The sequence below is a fragment of the Manis pentadactyla genome, chromosome 7 (assembly GCF_030020395.1).
Source record: "Manis pentadactyla isolate mManPen7 chromosome 7, mManPen7.hap1, whole genome shotgun sequence".
In the NCBI taxonomy this organism is placed as follows: Eukaryota; Metazoa; Chordata; class Mammalia; order Pholidota; family Manidae; genus Manis; species Manis pentadactyla.
In genome coordinates this window covers 122,654,957-122,673,561 of record NC_080025.1, presented here as the reverse complement: position 1 = coordinate 122,673,561, position 18,605 = coordinate 122,654,957, and the positions used below count along the sequence as shown (strand labels likewise).

Here is an 18,605-nt window from a genome sequence, read left to right as displayed (position 1 = left end):
AACTAAAGATTATGCAAAATATAAAATCTTTATCCAATAAGAAAATGCACTTATACTCTAAAGAAAACCATATATGTGTATAAAGTTAATTTGAACAATTCTTCACAACTATTAGTTGTAAAAAATATTAAAACTGTGGCTCTCTTTCAAAGCCATATGTTCCTATGGCCTATTTACAGTTAGTTTACTAGCCTCATTTTGAGGCTATTATAAGTTAAGTATTATGGGATAATAACCCAACATACTGCAAAAAGCTGCTTTTCAGAGAAATTGTGTGTGTAGGGGGAAAAATGAAAGAAGCCTTGAATATCATTAACATGAGAATCATTTTCAAATATAAATTTAAACTAAATTATAAAATTATCTGAAGTTGAACTTATCACTAACAGTGACAAATGTATTTTTTAGGGTGTTAGGTTCATAAAAGCAAGCTCACATTTGAAAAGTAAATGAAGAAAGGCCAGAAAAGAAATTGGGGTATTCCTTGAAGGCAGACAATATTAGTGTTTTTCTAAATCCCCTAAGAAACCATATTTCTAAAAACAGCCCTTAAATTTTTTAAAGTAGAACAAAAAGTGTATTTTACCTTTGCTTTTGTTTGATGGTCCTTTAATCACGTGATGCAAAGCAGAGGTTAGTGGCAAAGGACAGATGCCCTTGTGGTTCAGAGAAACATGTTATTACAGGAGTGACTCAGGCTTCCAACTTAAAATGGAGGCATCCATTAAAACTCTTTGGAACCAAAGTCAGACACTCTCAAAAGCATATTGGTAAAAATGACCATTGCTTTCTGGAAATACCCAATTTAAATGCACTGATTTAAGAAGCAAGAAAGAAAATTTTGATGGTGACTTTAGTTGGAAAATAGGCAAAGAAAACTATATTTAAAAGATTTCCAGATTAAAGAGAAAAAAGGGGTCAAGTGCTTTGTGAACTACAATATACATTATTTAAAAAACAGATTCAAATGTGCTATCCCTGATGATAAATGAATAGTGAACTCTTAGTGGGGCATCAGCTATCACCCTGAATAAATACAACATTAATTTACTAAAACTAATTGATCAAAGTGATGAACTGAACACATGTATTTTCTTTTTTTTTTTTTAATGATAGAGCATCTTTATGGAATTGCAGGCTGTTTCTTTGCATTTTTTTACAGTTTTTGAAATTAAAGTATTATTGATATACACTCTTACAAAGGTTTCACATGAAAAACAATGTGGTTATTACATTCACCCACATTAACGATTCCCCCCCATACCCCAATGCAGTTACTGTCCATCAGTGTAGTAAGATGCCACAGAGTCCCTATTTTTCTTCTCTGAGCTAAACACTGTCTTCCCCATGGTCCCCCCACACCATGTGAGCACATGTACTTTCTGTGTCATCTTCAGTACATGTCCTTAGAAAAAAATACAGTATGAAGCTGAAAGCAAGGAGAGGTGACATGACTCAAAGACTGAAAATGGGTGAAACTGAATGAGAAATTTAAATTTAAAATATGAAGTAGAAAATTACTCCAGAGTTATGAGCCATACCTTCTACTGGAGAGAAAAACCCTAAGCGCAGAGACAACAAATTCAAGAAAAGGAAGTGCATGGAGGTTTCATTATCAGAGCAACTGATTAAGCATTGCTTCCAGTATAGCAGAAACAGTCAAACCACACAACTTCCCAAAGCATGTAGAGATATTTGACCCTAGGACACTTAAATAAAGAAAAATATTTCTCAGCAGGTTTCAGAGTTTGGTTGTTGGACCAAAGACAAAATCAGAGCTGAACTGAATACAGCTGGGTCTCCCCAGTGGGCACAGAAGGGATAGAGGCTTGCAAGGGTCCTCAACCCACAAGGGAATCATACTCCTCTTCCACGTTAATTTTCTCTTTACTCTTACAATCATGAGCCTTTCTATCAACCTGCCTGTTTGCTACTCACATGCCCCAGATGGAATCCTATTTCCTTTTCACTGTTTACTGTCCATCCTCCCATACCACATAAGAATCCTGGGAGTAAATAGATCCAAACGAATGCAGGGGGAAAACCCCAACAACAGCTCTTTTCAGTCAGTTTTGGTCCCTCCTAAATATAAATGGATGACAAAGGATCATCAGACTTTTGATACAAGCCAACAGTATGAAAGAGAAGATATTTAATAAGGGGAACAACTGATCCCAGAGAAAATGGACAGAATAAAATATGCAATAACAGCAACAATAAAAAATCTATTTGATATTCTCAGAGAGATTCAAGAAGCTATTGAATCCATAAACCAAGCCTGCTATGAAAAAAAGAGCAATCAGGTCTCACAAACACAAAAAAAGAGTTATTTGGGGTTAAAAATATGAGTGTTAAAATATGGTGAAGACTAAACTAGTATTCCAGAGGAAGGGTAGGCAAATTTACAATACAAAGCAAAAAAGACAGACTTAAATACGTGAAAGTAAAGGGAAACTGAGTATAGGCTCTGAAGAACTAAGATCCATCTAACAGTAATTCCATAAGTGAACCGAAAGCATGGGAGAAAGGAAACCATTGAGCTGTAGATGGGAGTCAAAATTAGAAGAAAAAGCTGAAAAAGAGTCTCTCTAATGTAAAAATAAACATAATGACATGAATGTACTAAGGACCAGAGAGTATGATTAGGACATACTGTTTCTGAGATGAAGATACACGTTCCTTCTGAGTGGTGTGGAGCAGTTAACAGACTGAAAACGCCAAGTATCTGATCAAAACGTTTGTGTCCAAATAAAGGGTATTATGTTGTTTTTTTAAATGAATGGGAGGTAGAAAACCATGCTGCCTTAGACAACAAAGTGCTATTGTTCAGGTTTCTCAGCAGAGACAGACTCACTCTGTTTCTAACAGGTACTACTATTATCTTAGAAGGTATGTTTCATTAACTAAAGTGATTTGTAGTATTTATAAGCTAATCTGCTTAAAGATGTATCCTTAATGAAGGTCTTAGGAGAATTATCATAAGTGTAGGAATGCAGTTTAAATTTTGACCTATTTAAGAAATATAAAGGTGTCTATATTTGTCCATGGCATAACTGATGACATCTCATTTTTGTGAGACAGTTGACTAAGTATTGTAGTATGGAAACCCAAAATTATGCAAGTGAAAATAAATTGCAACAAATTAATTTTTTTTATAATCTGCTTTTAACTTGAGATTTTTTTGTTTTTTCTTTACAAACCATGATTTTGAACACTCTGTTGCTAGAAAAGTGGCAGTTACTTTGGTTTTAGTTTCTTTTGTTCACATTTTATCTAAGAAAAAGTTCAGTGCTTATCTGTGGGTAATATATTTGGGGTGTTTCCTCTTTTTTTTCTATGTATTTGTTGTATGTTTTCCTTAATCCTTCTCATGCCCTGATTAGTTCGGAGGCACTTTAAGTTTAAACAGGGAATGCAGTGATGTGTGTCCTATTGTTGATGTATTCACTGATTAGTGGGGAAAACTGGCTGTACCTCTCCTTGCCTCCATGTCTTAGTTTCTTCATCTTCAAAATGGTGGTAATATTTATTCATATTTGCTTTTTCGTGTTTTACTGGAATCCATTGCATATCAGAACCCTGAAATAATAATTGTTGAAAAAGTCTATCAACGTAAGGATAGGGGGAGCCATTCCTTTTCACATACCATGGCTTGGTACCAACTTTAATAGTTGTAAAAATGTTTCTTGCTTGGGCAAAAGAATCTAATTTGTAATAGAAGCCTTAGTGTTACAGCATACCAACAAAATAGGGGGACTTAGCAAACAACCCTCAATTCAGCTTACTATGCCTCACTGCCTCTTTAACCCTACTTCTAAAAATGAATGAAGGAATGACAAATGAATGGACAAATTAATCAAAGTCTGAATTCTATCTACCTAAGCTCTGCCTGTATGTCAAAATGAAGTACCTGTGAAAGTTCAATCTTGGGAAGGTGTCAGATAGGAAAACATCTTCCCTAAGCTAAAGAAGGAAATAGTATTTGGGATACTATAATCTCTTTCTAGTCTTTAAAAAAGGAAAGGATCTGGATTCCAACTAGGTTGGGTCAAGTGACCACATGGATTTTTCAAATAACTTGCCATAAATAGAGAACTGAAAGGAAATTACTTACAATATACTTCAATAAACTAACAAGTATCAAATCAAAGAATGTCCTATATAAATTCCATTTTATGGGAATCTAATAGGGCTTACCTTTTGATATTGAAGATTGACAAATTTCCAAGAGCCCTAGTAATACTTTGGATAAAATCAAACCCTATAGAACTCAGTATAGATCTTGCCCCTATGCCTTTGTATCTTGGGGTCACTCGTATTATTTCAGATTTCCCAATCCTTGGAGTGCAAACAGCCATAACAATGGTTACCTTCTTTAGCTCCCATGTTATTGCATATTCCACGTTCCATATGACCTTATTGATTTTTCAATTTACTAAAAATGATTGGAGCCTTAAACACATTGTAGCAATATCTAATCACAATAGATGCTATTGTTACTATACAATTTAAGTGTATATTTATTTTTAAAATGTAGATCTATTATTCGATCCACTTTCTTCCAGGAATTGCTCTTCAGTTAAGAAAAAAAAAAGTACCTTCCCTCAGATTCTTAGTGCAAATAAAGCTAATTAATGACCTGGTTTCCTACTTCCCTTCTCTTCCTCCTGCAGTAGCCACACGGGCCTTCCTGACATCCTGAAACGTTCCAGACCTGCTTCTACTTAAAGGTCTTTGCTCTTGCGCCTCCCTAGTCCCAGAATGCTCTTCTCAGGTTAATTTATGACCTGCTTCTCCTGCCTCTGGTCATCTCATTAGGGAGGCCATATCTGACCACCATACATACAATTTCCAGTCCTCTCCCACACTCCCTAATTCCTTTACCCTTTATTATTCTCCACAACACTATCACAATTTGATGGTACGTATTTATTTATTGTTATTAACATTGTAGCAGGGAATAAAAAAATTTCAGCAGAACCACAGATAAGGTCATGCTGAGCAAAACTGATGAATTACAGTTCACTGTTGGAGTTGTTTTCTTCCCTCTTAAGAACTCTGATGAGTGTTGCTGGCAAGACTCTCCATGCCAGCCATAGTAGCAGTGACACACAAATCCCTTCTTCATGTCCTTTATTGTCTTCAGCTTATTGATAGGAGAAAGGATGTATCTGAAACTCTTATTTGGGACATATTTCTTACTGCTGCTGTCAGGCATATGTAGACAGGAGGGGGATTTGGGTGTTTTTCAAATGCATTTTCCATTATTGTTACATAGACTTTGGCTGCAGAGTTTGGAGGCAGATGTCACAGTAACAGCATAATGGCCCAGTGACCCTTGAATAGATTTTTGCACAGATAAGCAGGTCTTTTGTAGGGAAAAATAGAGATTTAGATAATTCTCAGAATATGATCCCTTTATCCAGATGGTTTTCATGCCTGAAGTTTTGTTTGGTAAGGCTGAGGAGGAAGGTCCACATCCTTGATGAGGAAGACTGTGACCAAGCAATTTCATACCATTTTCTGGGGAAGGAGATTGCACACTTCCCCACTAGAGGATATTTGTTAATATAAAGAGATATTTGTAGCAATATTTCAAAAAAGATAATCATTAACACTGGATGGTTGTTTTAAATTGAACTTCAATTGTGAAACATCTTCAACAGTGATACTTAGTATGCGCTAACATTAGGTCAGATTTTTCTAAGACTGCCAAGTTATCCCATTCTTCTCCCCACCTCTGCAGAGAGAATAGTTCTGAAGTTAGGGAGTAATCTTTGCATCAATGTTTTTATAACTTTACTACACATATACATAATTATGAACAATATGTAGTATGATTTTGTATTTTTAGACTTTTATATAAATTTATAACATTTGGGCTGTGGTTTAGCATTTATAATATAAATATACTGTATTTTATTAATGCATCAGGTTGTAGGAAGTAGAATATAAAAGATCATTAATTACAACTGAAACTTGAATTTTGGATGTATTTCTTACTGCTGCTGTCAAGACCTGAGTCACTTGTACTGGTATTTAGGATCCAGTAATAGGGTGGCCTTCCCACAAATTTGCATTTAGGTGTCATGATGTGTCCACAACTTTCAGACTTTAACACTAGGACACATTTCCATCTGTCGATGATCATACCATGCAACTAGAATGGGCTAGCCTAGTTGACATGATAATGATATCATCAGCTAACCTGTAAGAACCTGGCTAGAATCTTGACAAATGCCTGTCTTGATCCATATAGGAAAGAACATGGGAAAATACTAGTAGATTCATTAATAATATAAACTGAGTTTTCTATTAATGTTTCAATTATTTTCATCAATATTAACACTAATGCATAGTTTTCTCAGTGAAAAGAGGCCCCACACCTGTGAATCCATCTAGAAAGGATTTAGGGGGTTAAAATGGAAAGTCATAAGGGAGAATAAAGTCCCTAATGACAGGCAGTTGAACACAGTATCCCCTTTGGGATTAACAAGTTCTGAAAATTCTGTGTAGAACACTTTTGTTTCAGACATTTTCAGAATAGGCCAGCCTCATACTGTATTTAGGAACAAATGCTATTTTTGGTCAGGACAAGACTCCTTGTCTGAGGCATCTAAGGGGTTTTCTAGGACAGATGGAATAAAATAAAAGCAAGCCAACCATCGAGCAAAGAAAGAAAAAGAAAATGATTGAGGGCAGATTATGATCAAAGAGAACACAAAACAGAGGTAAACACAACAAGTTAAATGTGGGCGTCCTCTGTTCTGTCCCAGACTCCTTCCTTGAAACACCTTCCTCGCTTAGCTTCCGGGACGTCCTGGTTCTTTCCTCCCTTGCTGGAGGCTCCTTCGTAGTGTCCTGCACTAGCTCCTGCTCATCGCTCCTACCTAACAGTACAAGTGCCCTAGGCTTCATTCTCGGACCTCTTCTCTGTCTGTACTTTTTCTGGGTAAATTCATTCCCTCTCATTGCTTTAAGTAGAACCCCTGAATTTCCCAGACTGTATCCCTGAACCAATGATTTATCCACCTACCTGTCTGACATCTCTACCTGGATGAATGTCTCACAAGCATTTCAAACTTTACATACTCCATTCTGATCTCCTGATCCTCTTCCCAGCCTGCTCTCAGCCTCCCCCATGTCAGTGTAGGCCAACTCCCTCTTTCCACTCTCTCAGGAGCAAAAACTTGGAGGTATAATAAAAGTTACATTGCCCACTTTACATTACCTGCCTCCTCCCGAGCCAATCTCCTACACCCATCCTTGAAACAAATGAACAAAGAAATTGACTGCGCTCCTTGATACCTGGGACCCAAGCTTGGGGTGCGGGGCAGGAGGCTGAGAAATTTTAACCTGGATAATAATCACCAGAACATACATGGCACTTGCCGTGTTCTAGGTACTGCTTTAAATACTTCACATGTATTAACAATGAAATTCTCATAATAGACATACACATAATGCTATAGATACTGTTATTCTCCTCACTTAACAGATAAAGAAATTGTAGAGTCAGTGACTTGTTCAAGGTCACATGGTCAGTAGGTGACAAAATGTGAATGTTGGTAACCAAGCCACCAGTTTCAGGCCTCCTGAACTGAACAATGCCATCATGCTGATCTGTGCCAGGCCAAATAAGAAAGAGATGGCTGTTTTATATTTTATGAAACTGGATGTTTTAATACCTAAAAGTGGGACTATTTGTTAACACCTGGAATGTGAGGAAAAACTGTGGCCTCAGCATGTTCACTTAGGCAGTGCAACAGGCGACCAACAGAATGTGGTCCAAGTCCACTGTGGGGAAATAATAGAGTTACCTTGTATACTTCTATCAAGAGTAGATTATTAATAAACTTTTAAGTACATATATATTTTTTCCTCCCACAAGCATTTCTATCATAGTTTATCAGAAAATAATCACTTTTGGAGAATCCAGCCTCCTTAGTGTGGATGAAATATTTACTTTCAAAATTAAGTATTCTTTTTCTTTGTCACATATATACTATTACTGAATCCATGGAAATTCCTGCAGAGCAGGTTTTATTTCAGTAATTTTTTGTTTAGATGGGGAAACTGAGGCACAGAGAGGTTAATGAACTTGCCCAAGATGACACCCTTGGAATGTAAAAATTGAATTCTCACTTAGGGTTGTCCAATTGGGACACTTGTGCTCTGTCCACACCATTCCTAACCACAGTGACTGGTACAGAGTCGGTGCTCAAACCATGTTAGTCCCTGCAGCCCTTCAACTTCATTAAAGTCAAGTGAATGGATAAAAGCAACTATTTATCTATGTGAAAAATTAAAACAAAAAACAATGTCTAGAATATATTTAAGACACTGACAGAGAAGTCACTGCTTACCTTTGAATGAGAATATTCAGATCCTCCCCACAATATTATTCCTGCTGCCCCCAATACTGCACTCTCACCAATAGTGTCTACAAAGTCCTCCTAGATAAAAGAAGTCACATAATTAGTTGACAACCAAGATTCAGTCACTGACAATTCAGTGATAAGACTCAATCCATCAACTGCGGTAAAGAACACATTGATAAGTTATCTCCATTTTGAAAACAAAGGATCTCAGAGCATCATTGGAAAAGGTAATTCTGCCTTACTTACTTACTTACATTTTTATTGGATAAGTATTTATGGTGTTTCAGGCAGTAGTCTAGACACTGAGAATATAAAAATGAAATAGATTTCAGTTCCTGTCCTTGATGGAGCACTCTAGTGTGATGGTTGAGATGAACATATAAACAAGTAATTACAGTATAATAAAGTTCCATATTAGCACCCACAGCATATATAGATGAGATGAAGCACTTAATGCTGCAAGGAAGAGTCTGGGAAGGCTTCCTTGTAAAGGTGAAATTTCAGATGGGTCTTTGGAAATGAGTAAATTCGTGAGACAGGCTAGAGTAGAATGTTATGTCTAGTAAGAATAATAAGGGCAGAGGTTCGTGGGCAAAAACAAGCACAGTCCATCCAGAGAGCTGCCCAGTAAAGCCCAGGGGACCTGGGGAAAAGTGAATGCATCTGAATACCTGTATATAAGCAGGATCCAAATACAGAGTCTTCTATACCCTTTGGAAGTATCAGCACTGAACTACAAAAAATGTTTAGTACTGGAAAGCCACAAATTTGTAACTTTGATAGCTGTTTTGTCTGTCACATAAAAAATGTATTGGAAGAGGAAATCACAATGATAAGCAGGGACACCAATTAGGAGATGATGGAAACTGTTCAGTGAGACATGACGAGGGTCTTGACAAAGTCATTGTCAGTCCTTGTAAAGCAGGGGAGAAGATTAAAGAGCTATTTGGAAATTAAGATGGATAAGTCTTCGTTACCTATTGAATAATGGAAAAAGAGCAGCATCCAAGTAACTCTCAAGTTGGGTGACTAAGTTGATTATAATTCACCCAGATGAGAATTGAGGCAGTAATGTTCATGATTATAGACAAAGAGCAAAGAAACAAGAAATATGGAGAGGTGAAAGGTAGAGGGGATGATGGATGGAGCAATCTTCATTCTTTTCTTCACTATGAGGTGTGGAAAATCAGATATCCCATGTAAGGCAGACGATTTCAAACCTAGAATGAAAAAATGGCCATTCTATAGCAAAGCTTCTCTGCTTTATAGGAAGTCTCCAGTAACACTAGTACATGTCTTTTGCAATTTGTCTAATACAACAGGAAGAAAGATCTTCCATTATACTAACTAGTATCAATTTCCTTAAATGTAAGTCAAGTGTCTCATTTAAATTGAGACACTTCTGAAAGAAAATATCCAGCAGAGTTGGGGATGACTTCATTGAAAAGTTGTGTTATTTAGACAATAGGTGAGAAAGATCCATACTGGTGGTGGATGTATGAAACATGGAAGGCAATGGCATGTATTAAAACTCTTCAATGTAATAATACTCCAGTAATTCTATAGTTTTTAGTGAGTACAGTACATGGTCTATTGATTTCTGTAGAGCTCAGAGGTGATTCTTAGTCCACAATTTACTTCAAAAATCTAACAATAGAATGGAAAAGTTATGAACACACTTTCATTAAAATATAGCTCATCTTAGTCTCTCATTTTCTATGCAAACTATCTGTGTGGATTATTATTGTTTTCTACTGTTATTATTAATAACATATCATGTCTGACATACCGTACACACTCTCTAAGTACCTTTTGAATGAATAATATAACCTAGGTTTTTTTCCCAAAAGGATTTGAGAAAGTGAGATTATTTGAGAGATCTGTTCCTTGAGGAGTGACTGATCAAGACAACTGTGGTAGATATGACTGATGTCTGCACACATCTGGACTACTGGCTTTTGAAAGAAGGATTTGATTTATTCTATCAAGGCAGAATTAGAATTAGAACTAGTGGCGTGCAGTTATCTACTTTATATGAAGCAGAACAGACAACACTCAAAAATTTTCTAGGAATTAATACTGTCTCCAAATAGCAGTTTTTCTTCTGGAATAGGGGGAGCCCCATCAAAAATGGCTACAGCAGCAGCCAGGTAAGAAGAATCTATGTTTGGGTAAGGGACAGATGGGCAGGCACTTCTGATATCCTCCAACTTTTTGTCATGATGCTGTATATCTTTTCCTCTTAAACTTAGTGAATGAACATCCCATTTTTGAATACTTCTGAAGAATCCTGCAATGAGAGAAATATCAAGTCTAATCAACAGCATTTGGGTCAATAGATTTTATTCTGAAATATTTGAGGAAGACTTGATACTGCTTTAAACACCCTTATCTCAAACACAAGTGGTCTGAGATGAGCTGTGTATTGTCTACCCAACAGTGTTGTTTGTATGTTGGGCACTAGAATAATAGGATTGTGAGTTCATAGGTATGGATGGACATTTAAGGGTTTTCTATATCTAACCACCCGTCGAATGATTGAAACCAAACAATGTCATATCTAAATGACAATCTAACTAAAGCTTTAACACTTCCAAGTGTCTGCAAACTCACTATTTTCTTTTTTTTTTTAATTTTATTTTGGTATCATTAATCTACAATTACATGAAGGACATTATGTTTACTAGGCTCCCCCCTTCACCAAGTCCCCCCCACATACCCACTCACAGTCACTGTCCTTCAACATAGTAAGATGCTGTAAAATCACTACTTGTCTTCTCTGTATTGCACAGCCCTCCCCGTGCCCCCCCCCAACAACATACATGCTAATCATAATGCCCCCTTTCTTTTCTTCCCGCCCTTATCCCTCCCTCCCCACCCATCCTCCCCAGTCCCTTTCCCTTTGGTAACTATTAGTCCATTCTTGGGTTCTGTGATTCTGCTACTGTTTTGTTCCTTCAGTTTTCTTTTGTTCTTATACTCCACATATGAGTGAAATCATTTGGTACTTGTCTTTCTCCGCCTGGCTTATTTCACGGAGCATAATACCCTCTAGCTCCATCCATGTTGTTGCGAATGGTAGGATTTATTTTTTTCTTATGGCTGAGTAATATTCCATTGTGTATATGTACCACCTCTTCTTTATCCATTCTTCTACTGATGGACATTTAGGTTGCTTCCATAACTTGGCTATTGTAAATAGTGCAGAGATAAACATAGGGGTGCATCTGTCTTTTTCAAACTGGAGTGCTGCATTCTTAGGGTAAATTCCTAGAAGTGGAATTCCTGGGTCAAATGATATTTCTATTTTGAGCATTTTGAGGAACCTCCATACTGCTTTCCACAATGGTTGAACTAATTTGCATTCCCACCAGCAGTGTAGGAGGGTTCCCCTTTCTCCAAAACCTTGCCAACATTTGTTGCTGTTTGTGTTTTGGATGGTAGCCATCCTTACTGGTGTGAGATGATATCTCATTGTGGTTTTAATTTGCATTTCTCTGATGACAAGCGATGTGGAGCATCTTTTCATGTGCCTGTTGGCCTCTGAATTTCTTCTTTAGAGAACTGTCTATTCAGCTCCTCTGCCCATTTTTTAATTGGATTATATGCTTTTTGTTTGTTGAGGCATGTGAGCTCTTTATATATTTTGGATGTCAACCCTTTATCGGATCTGTCATTTTCGAATATATTCTCCCATACTGTAGGGTACCTTTTTGTTCTATTGATGGTGCCCTTTGCTGTACAGAAGCTTTTCAGTTTTGATATAGTCCAATTTGTTCATTTTTTATTTTGTTTTCCTTGCCCAGGGAGATAAGTTCAAGAAGAGGTCACTCATGTTTATGTCTAAGAGATTTTTGCCTATGTTTTTTTCTTAGAGTTTTATGGTTTCATGACTTACATTCAAGTCTTTGATCCATTTCGAATTTACTTTTGTGTATGGGGTTAGACAGTGATCCAGTTTCATTCTCTTACATGTAGCTGTCCAGTTTTGCCAGCACCATCTGTTGAAGAGACTGTCATTTCCCCATTGTATGTCCATGGCCCCTTTATCAAATATTAGTTGACCATATATGTTTCGGTTAATGTTTGGAGTCTCTATTCTGTTCCATTGGTCTGTGGCTCTGTTCTTGTGCCAGCACCAAATTGTCTTGATTACTGTGGCTTTGTAGTAGAGCTTGAAGTTGGGGAGTGAGATCCCCCCAGTTTATTCTTCCTTCTCAGGATTGCTTTAGCTATTCGGGGTCTTTGGTGTTTCCATATGAATTTTTGAACTGTTTGTTCCAGTTCATTGAAGAAAGCTGTTGGTGATTTGATAGGGATTGCATAGAATCTGTATATTGCTTTGGGCAGGATGGCCATTTTGACGATATTAATTCTTCCTAGCCAAGAGCATGGGATGAGTTTCCATTTGTTAGTGACCTCTTTAATTTCTCTTAAGAGTGTCATAGTTTTCAGGGTATAGGTCTTTCACTTCCATTGTTAGGTTTATTCCTAGGTATTTTATTCTTTTTGATGCTAATGTGAATGGAATTGTCTTCCTGATTTCTCTTTCTATTAAGTAAGTTTTCAGGGTATAGGTCTTTCACTTCCATTGTTAGGTTTATTCCTAGGTATTTTATTCTTTTTGATGCTAATGTGAATGGAATTGTCTTCCTGATTTCTCTTTCTATTAATTTATTGTAAGTGTATAGGAAAGCCACAGATTTCTGTGTGTTAATTTTGTATCCTGCAACTTTGCTGAATTCCGATATTAGCTCTAGTAGTTTCGGAGTGGAGTCTTTAGGGTCTTTTTATGTATCATGTCATCTGCAAATAGTGACAGTTTAACTCCTTCTTTACAAATCTGGATTCCTTGTATTTCTTTGTTTCTGTCTGATTGGCGTGGGTAGGACCTCCAGTACTATGTTGAATAACAGTGGGGAGAGTGGGCATCCCTGTCTTGTTCCCGATCTCAGAGGAAAGGCTTTCAGCTTCTCGCTGTTCAGTATGATGTTGGCTGTGGGTTTATCATATATGGCCTTTATTATGTTGAGGTACTTGCCCTCTATACCCATTTTGTTGAGAGTTTTTATCATGAATGGATGTTGAATTTTATCGAATGCTTTTTCAGCATCTATGGAGATGATCATGTGGTTTTTGTCTTTCTTTTTGTTGATGTGGTGGATGATGTTGATGGATTTTCTAATGTTGTACCCATCCTTGCATCCCTGGGATGAATCCCACTTGGTCATGGTGTACTATGCTTTTGATGTATTTTTGAATTCGGTTTGCTAATATTTTGTTGAGTATTTTTGAATCTACGTTCATCAGGGATATTGGTCTGTAGTTTTCTTTTTTTGATGGGTCTTTGCCTGGTTTTGGTATTACGGTGATGTTGGCTTCATAGAATGAGTTTGGGGGATTTCCCTCCTCTTCTATTTTTTGGAAAACTTTAAGGAGAATGGGTATTATGTCTTCTCTGTATGTCTGATAAAATTCTGAGGTAAATCCATCTGGCCCAGGGGTTTTGTTCTTTGGTAGTTTTTTGATTACTGATTCAATTTCGTTGCTGGTAATTGGTCTGTTTAGATTTTCTGTTTCTTTCTGGGTCAGTCTTGGAAGGTTGTATTTTTCTAGGAAGTTGTCCATTTCTCCTAGGTTTCCCAGCTTGTTAGCATATAGGTATTTATAGTATTCTCTAATAATTCTTTGTATTTCTGTGGGGTCCGTAGTGATTTTTCCTTTCTCATTTCTGATTCTGTTGATGTGTGTTGACTCTCTTTTTCTCTTAATAAGTCTGGCTAGAGGCTTATCGATTTTGTTTATTTTCTCAAAGAACCAGCTCTTGGTTTCATTGATTTTTGCTATTTGGTCATTGATGCATTGATTATTTAGGAGCATGTTGTTAAGCCTCCATGTGTTTGTGAGCCTTTTTGCTTTCTTTGTACAGTTTATTTTTAGTTTTATGCCTTTGTGGTCTGAAAAGTTGGTAGGTAGGATTTCAATCTTTTGGAATTTATTGATGCTCTTTTTGTGGCCTAGTATGTGGACTATTCTGGAGAATGTTCCATGTGTACTTGAGAAGAATGTGTATGCTGTTGCTTTTGGATGTAGAGTTCTGTAGATGTCTATTAGGTCCATCTGTTCTAGTGTGTTGTTCAGTGCCTCTGGGTCCTTACTTATTTTCTGTCTGGTGGATCTGTCCTTTGGAGGGAGTGGTGTGTTGAAGTCTCCCAGAATGAATGCATTGCATTCTATTTCCTCCTTTAGTTCTGTTAGTGTTTGTTTCACATATGTTGGTGCTCCTGTGTTGGGTGCATATATATTTAGAATGGTTATATCCTCTTGTTGGACTGAGCCCTTTATCATTATGTAATGTCCTTCTTTATCTTTTGTTTCTTTCTTTATTTTGATGTCTATTTTGTCTGATACTAGTATTGCAACACCTGCTTTTTTCTCTCTGTTGTTTGCCTGAAATATCTTTTTCCAGCCCTTGACTTTAAGTCTGTGCATGTCTTTGGGTTTGAGGTGAGTCTCTTGTAAGCAGCATATGGATGGGTCTTCCTTTTTTATCCATTCTATTACTCTGTGTCTTTTGATTGGTGCGTTCAGTCCATTTACATTTAGGGTGATTATTGAAAGGTATGTACTAATTACCATTGCAGCCTTTAAGTTTGTGGTTACCAAAGGTTCAAGGTTAGCTTCTTTACTATCTTACTGTCTAACTTAACTCGCTTATTGAGCTATTATAAACACAGTCTGATGATTCTTTATTTCTCTCCCTTCTTATTCCTTCTCCTCCCTTCTTCATATGTTGGGTGTTTTGTTCTGTGCTCTTTTTAGGAGTGCTCCCATCTAGAGCAGTCCCTGTAAGATGCCCTGTACAGGTGGTTTGTGGGAGGCAAATACCCTCAACTTTTGCTTGTCTGGGAATTGTTTAATCCCTCCTTCATATTTAAATGATAGTCGCGCTGGATACAGTTGTCTTGGTTCGAGGCCCTTCTGTTTCATTGCATTAAGTATATCATGCCATTCTCTTCTGGCCTGTAGGGTTTCTGTTGAGAAGTCTGATGAAAGCCTGATGGGTTTTCCTTTGTAGGTGACCATTTTTTTCTCTCTGGCTGCCTTTAATACTTTGTTCTCGTCTTTGATATTTGCCATTTTAATTATTATGTATCTTGGTGTTGCCCTCCTTGGATCCCTTGTCATGGGAGTTCTTTCTGTGTACCTCTGTGGTCTGAAAGGCCATTTCCTCTCCTAGTTTGGGGAAGTTTTCAGCAATTATTTCTTCAAAGACACTTTCTATCCCTTTTTCTCTCTCCTTCTGGTACCACTATAATGCAGATATTGTTCCGTTTCGATTGGTCACTCAGTTCTCTTAAAATTCTTTCATTCCTGGAGATTCTTTTATCTCTCTCTGCATCAGCTTCTCTGCATTCCTGTTCTCTGTTTTCTAGTCCATTAATGGTCTCTTGCATCTTGTCTTTTCTGTTTTGAAGTCCTTCCAGAGCTTGTTTTATTTCTTTATTCTCCCTCCTTAGTTCTTGCATATTTCTCTGCAAGTCCATCAGCATGGTTATGACTTTTGTTTTGAATTCTTTTTCAGGAAGACTGGTTAAATCTATCTCCCCAGGTTCCTTCGCAGGGGAAGATGTAGCAGATGTTGAAGCTGTCTGGGTTAGTCTTAACTGGATCAAATTTTTTTGCCTTTTCATGTTGATAGGTGCAATGGTGAGCTATTGACTTCCTGTCAGCTGGGAGAGCCAAGGCTTTCCACTTGGTCCTGGCCTTTCTTTACTGGGACAACTGCGACCTCTAGTGGCTTGTGTTGGGCAATTGCGTGTAGACTGGTCTCTGTATCTTGCCCGGCTGGTATGTAGGAAGCTCCCTTGCTGTGCGCGTGGCCAGCCTCAGGCTGCTACACTGCTATGGCGGGGCCCCGGAGGGGTAATGGACGGGGGGCTGTTTGGCTGTTTACCTCCATGAAGGGTCTCAGAGCTGTTGCCCAGGGGGTTAGTGCACCCGGAGTTCCCTGGAATTTCCAGCTGCTGAACTGTGACCCAGGATGCTTCTGTCCAGCTGTGGCGTCCCTGTCCCTTTAAGACTTTCAAAAAGCACTCGCTTTTCTTTGTCACAGGGGTGCCGGCTTCAGGACCCACTCAAAGGTCTTGCTGTCCTGTTTCCCTAGTTTCCAGCACTCCACACATGCACTGTGTCTGCGCTCTGGTCCTGATGGCTGGGTCTGGGTGTTGAGCAGTCCTGGGCTCCCTCTCCCTCCTGCTCCAACTCCTCTCCTCCTGCCGGAAGCTGGGGTGAGGGGCACCCGGGTCCCGCCGGGCCGGGGCTTGTATCTTACCCCTTTAACCAGGCGCTGGGTTCTCCCAGGTGTGGATGTAGTCTGGCTGTTGTCCTGTGTCTTCTGGTCTCTCTTTTAGGATTAGTTGTATTTTCAAAAATATATATGTTTTTGGGAGGAGATTCTCACTGTCCTACTCACGCCGCCATCTTGGCTCAGCCCATGCAAACTCACTATTTTTTAAACAAGTTCATTCCCACATCTTGTGCTTCCTACCTTGTGTTAGGTATAAGGATAATGTCCATTTATATAAACCCTTTTTAAGGCCTTGACCCTAACCATTAGACTCTTAAAGAGAAAATCAACAGAATCTATGTTATTTTTCAATTGACTTAATCAATTAAAACATAAAAATGTAACAAAAATATAGTTGGCTAACAACTTACCCAAGCTCTATTTTGTATGTTATTTTTTAATTTGGAAATTTGCTGCTACTCTTTCATATTAAAATACTGACTCTGAAATTTCTCCCTGGTTACAATTAATCTATCTGTTTTATGATTTAACTCAAACTTAACAACGGTTCTGCAGGAAACCCTGGCAAATGCTAAGCTGGTAAGAATTATCATCTAAAGACTCTAAGTAAACATCTAATTGTTAGTGAGTTTCAGAATTGGCTTGATATTTAACCAAACATATACCTTTAGTAGTAAAAAAGTGTTCTATTGTCAAAGGAAAATAAGTATCCTAAAACATCTTTTCCTAGACTTTATATAGACATTCTGCTAAGTTTCCATTTTTTATGTGAGTGTCCATATTTTTTCTTATCTGTGACAAAGCTTCAGTACTATGCAAATAAAATGGTCTGGAAAAAATAAAGACTGGCAAAACACTGCCTTGTCTAGCCATTTCAGCAATTCTCATGGCTTCTCTAACTCGATAATGAACAAATTTCAAAGCATTTAAACTTGACTTCAATATTTTATCCAAATATATTGAACTATAAAGCCCTGTGCTTTTTTTCCCATAGCCACTGGAGTTGTTCATTGCGGAAAATTTCATCATTTGGGCAGTTACCTGTGTAACTCTGTGCATTTGTCCTGTAATCATTAGCAGTCTGGATAGAGAGAAAAGCTCCATAAACATTTTGGTCTCATTTCTAAAAGCCAGTGTGAGAGTAGTGTTCATAATACTCCTTCCAGCATTTTCAAATTCCTGTTGCGCAACTCTTCCCACTTTCATTTCTGACCAGTCAGGATGGCGGTTTCTAGTGAAGGCTAAGGAGTAGATTTTATATATTATTCTATTGCCCCAATTTCTATCCCATTGGGGTTTCCAGCTTTCCCAGTCAACCACAACAAGGCTTTCTGATCTCTACCAAGGAATAACTTGCAATTTCATCAGCGGTCTTCCAAAGGTGTTTAGAAAGGCTCATATTCTGGGGTATCCCTCCATTAAAGGATTTTCCATCTTGAGAAAAATAAGGATAATAGCCTAATTCATTTGGATAAAATATGGCAATGGTTGACCCACTCTGAGTCTCTAAAGGATTTGATATAATATTAAATAATTGAAGATTCAGATCCACATTGAAGAAATGTCAACACTGCATTGTTGGGACAGCCCAGAATATGCTGAAAGGTCGGTTCTTGATTACTGCAGGCATTTCTGGATTGAGGGTTGAATGGGTGAACATGATCAAGAGCAGCAGCACTCCTAACTCATGCCACCCACGGGTCACACATGGCTTGTACTTTTTCACCATGACAGCAGTGCCCTTAAAAATAAGAAGATGAAAAAAAAATTAGGCACAACAGAGTCACATATCCCTTTAGTTTTGTCCTGTACAATAAATAGTAAATCAAGTAAATCCGTGGTGGTGTTTAAGCTGTTCTTTAAGTGGTAAACCTGATTTTTTTTTAAGATTTATGAGGCTTCTTGCTAACACA

At 37.7% G+C, this 18,605-nt stretch overlaps 1 pseudogene; it reads right to left on the bottom strand.

Annotated features, from left to right (window-relative positions):
* Window positions 1-4,880: 4,880 nt before the first annotated feature.
* LOC118922669 (hyaluronidase-1-like) lies at window positions 4,881-18,401 on the bottom strand (annotated as a pseudogene).
* Between the last annotated feature and the right edge of the window lie 204 nt (window positions 18,402-18,605).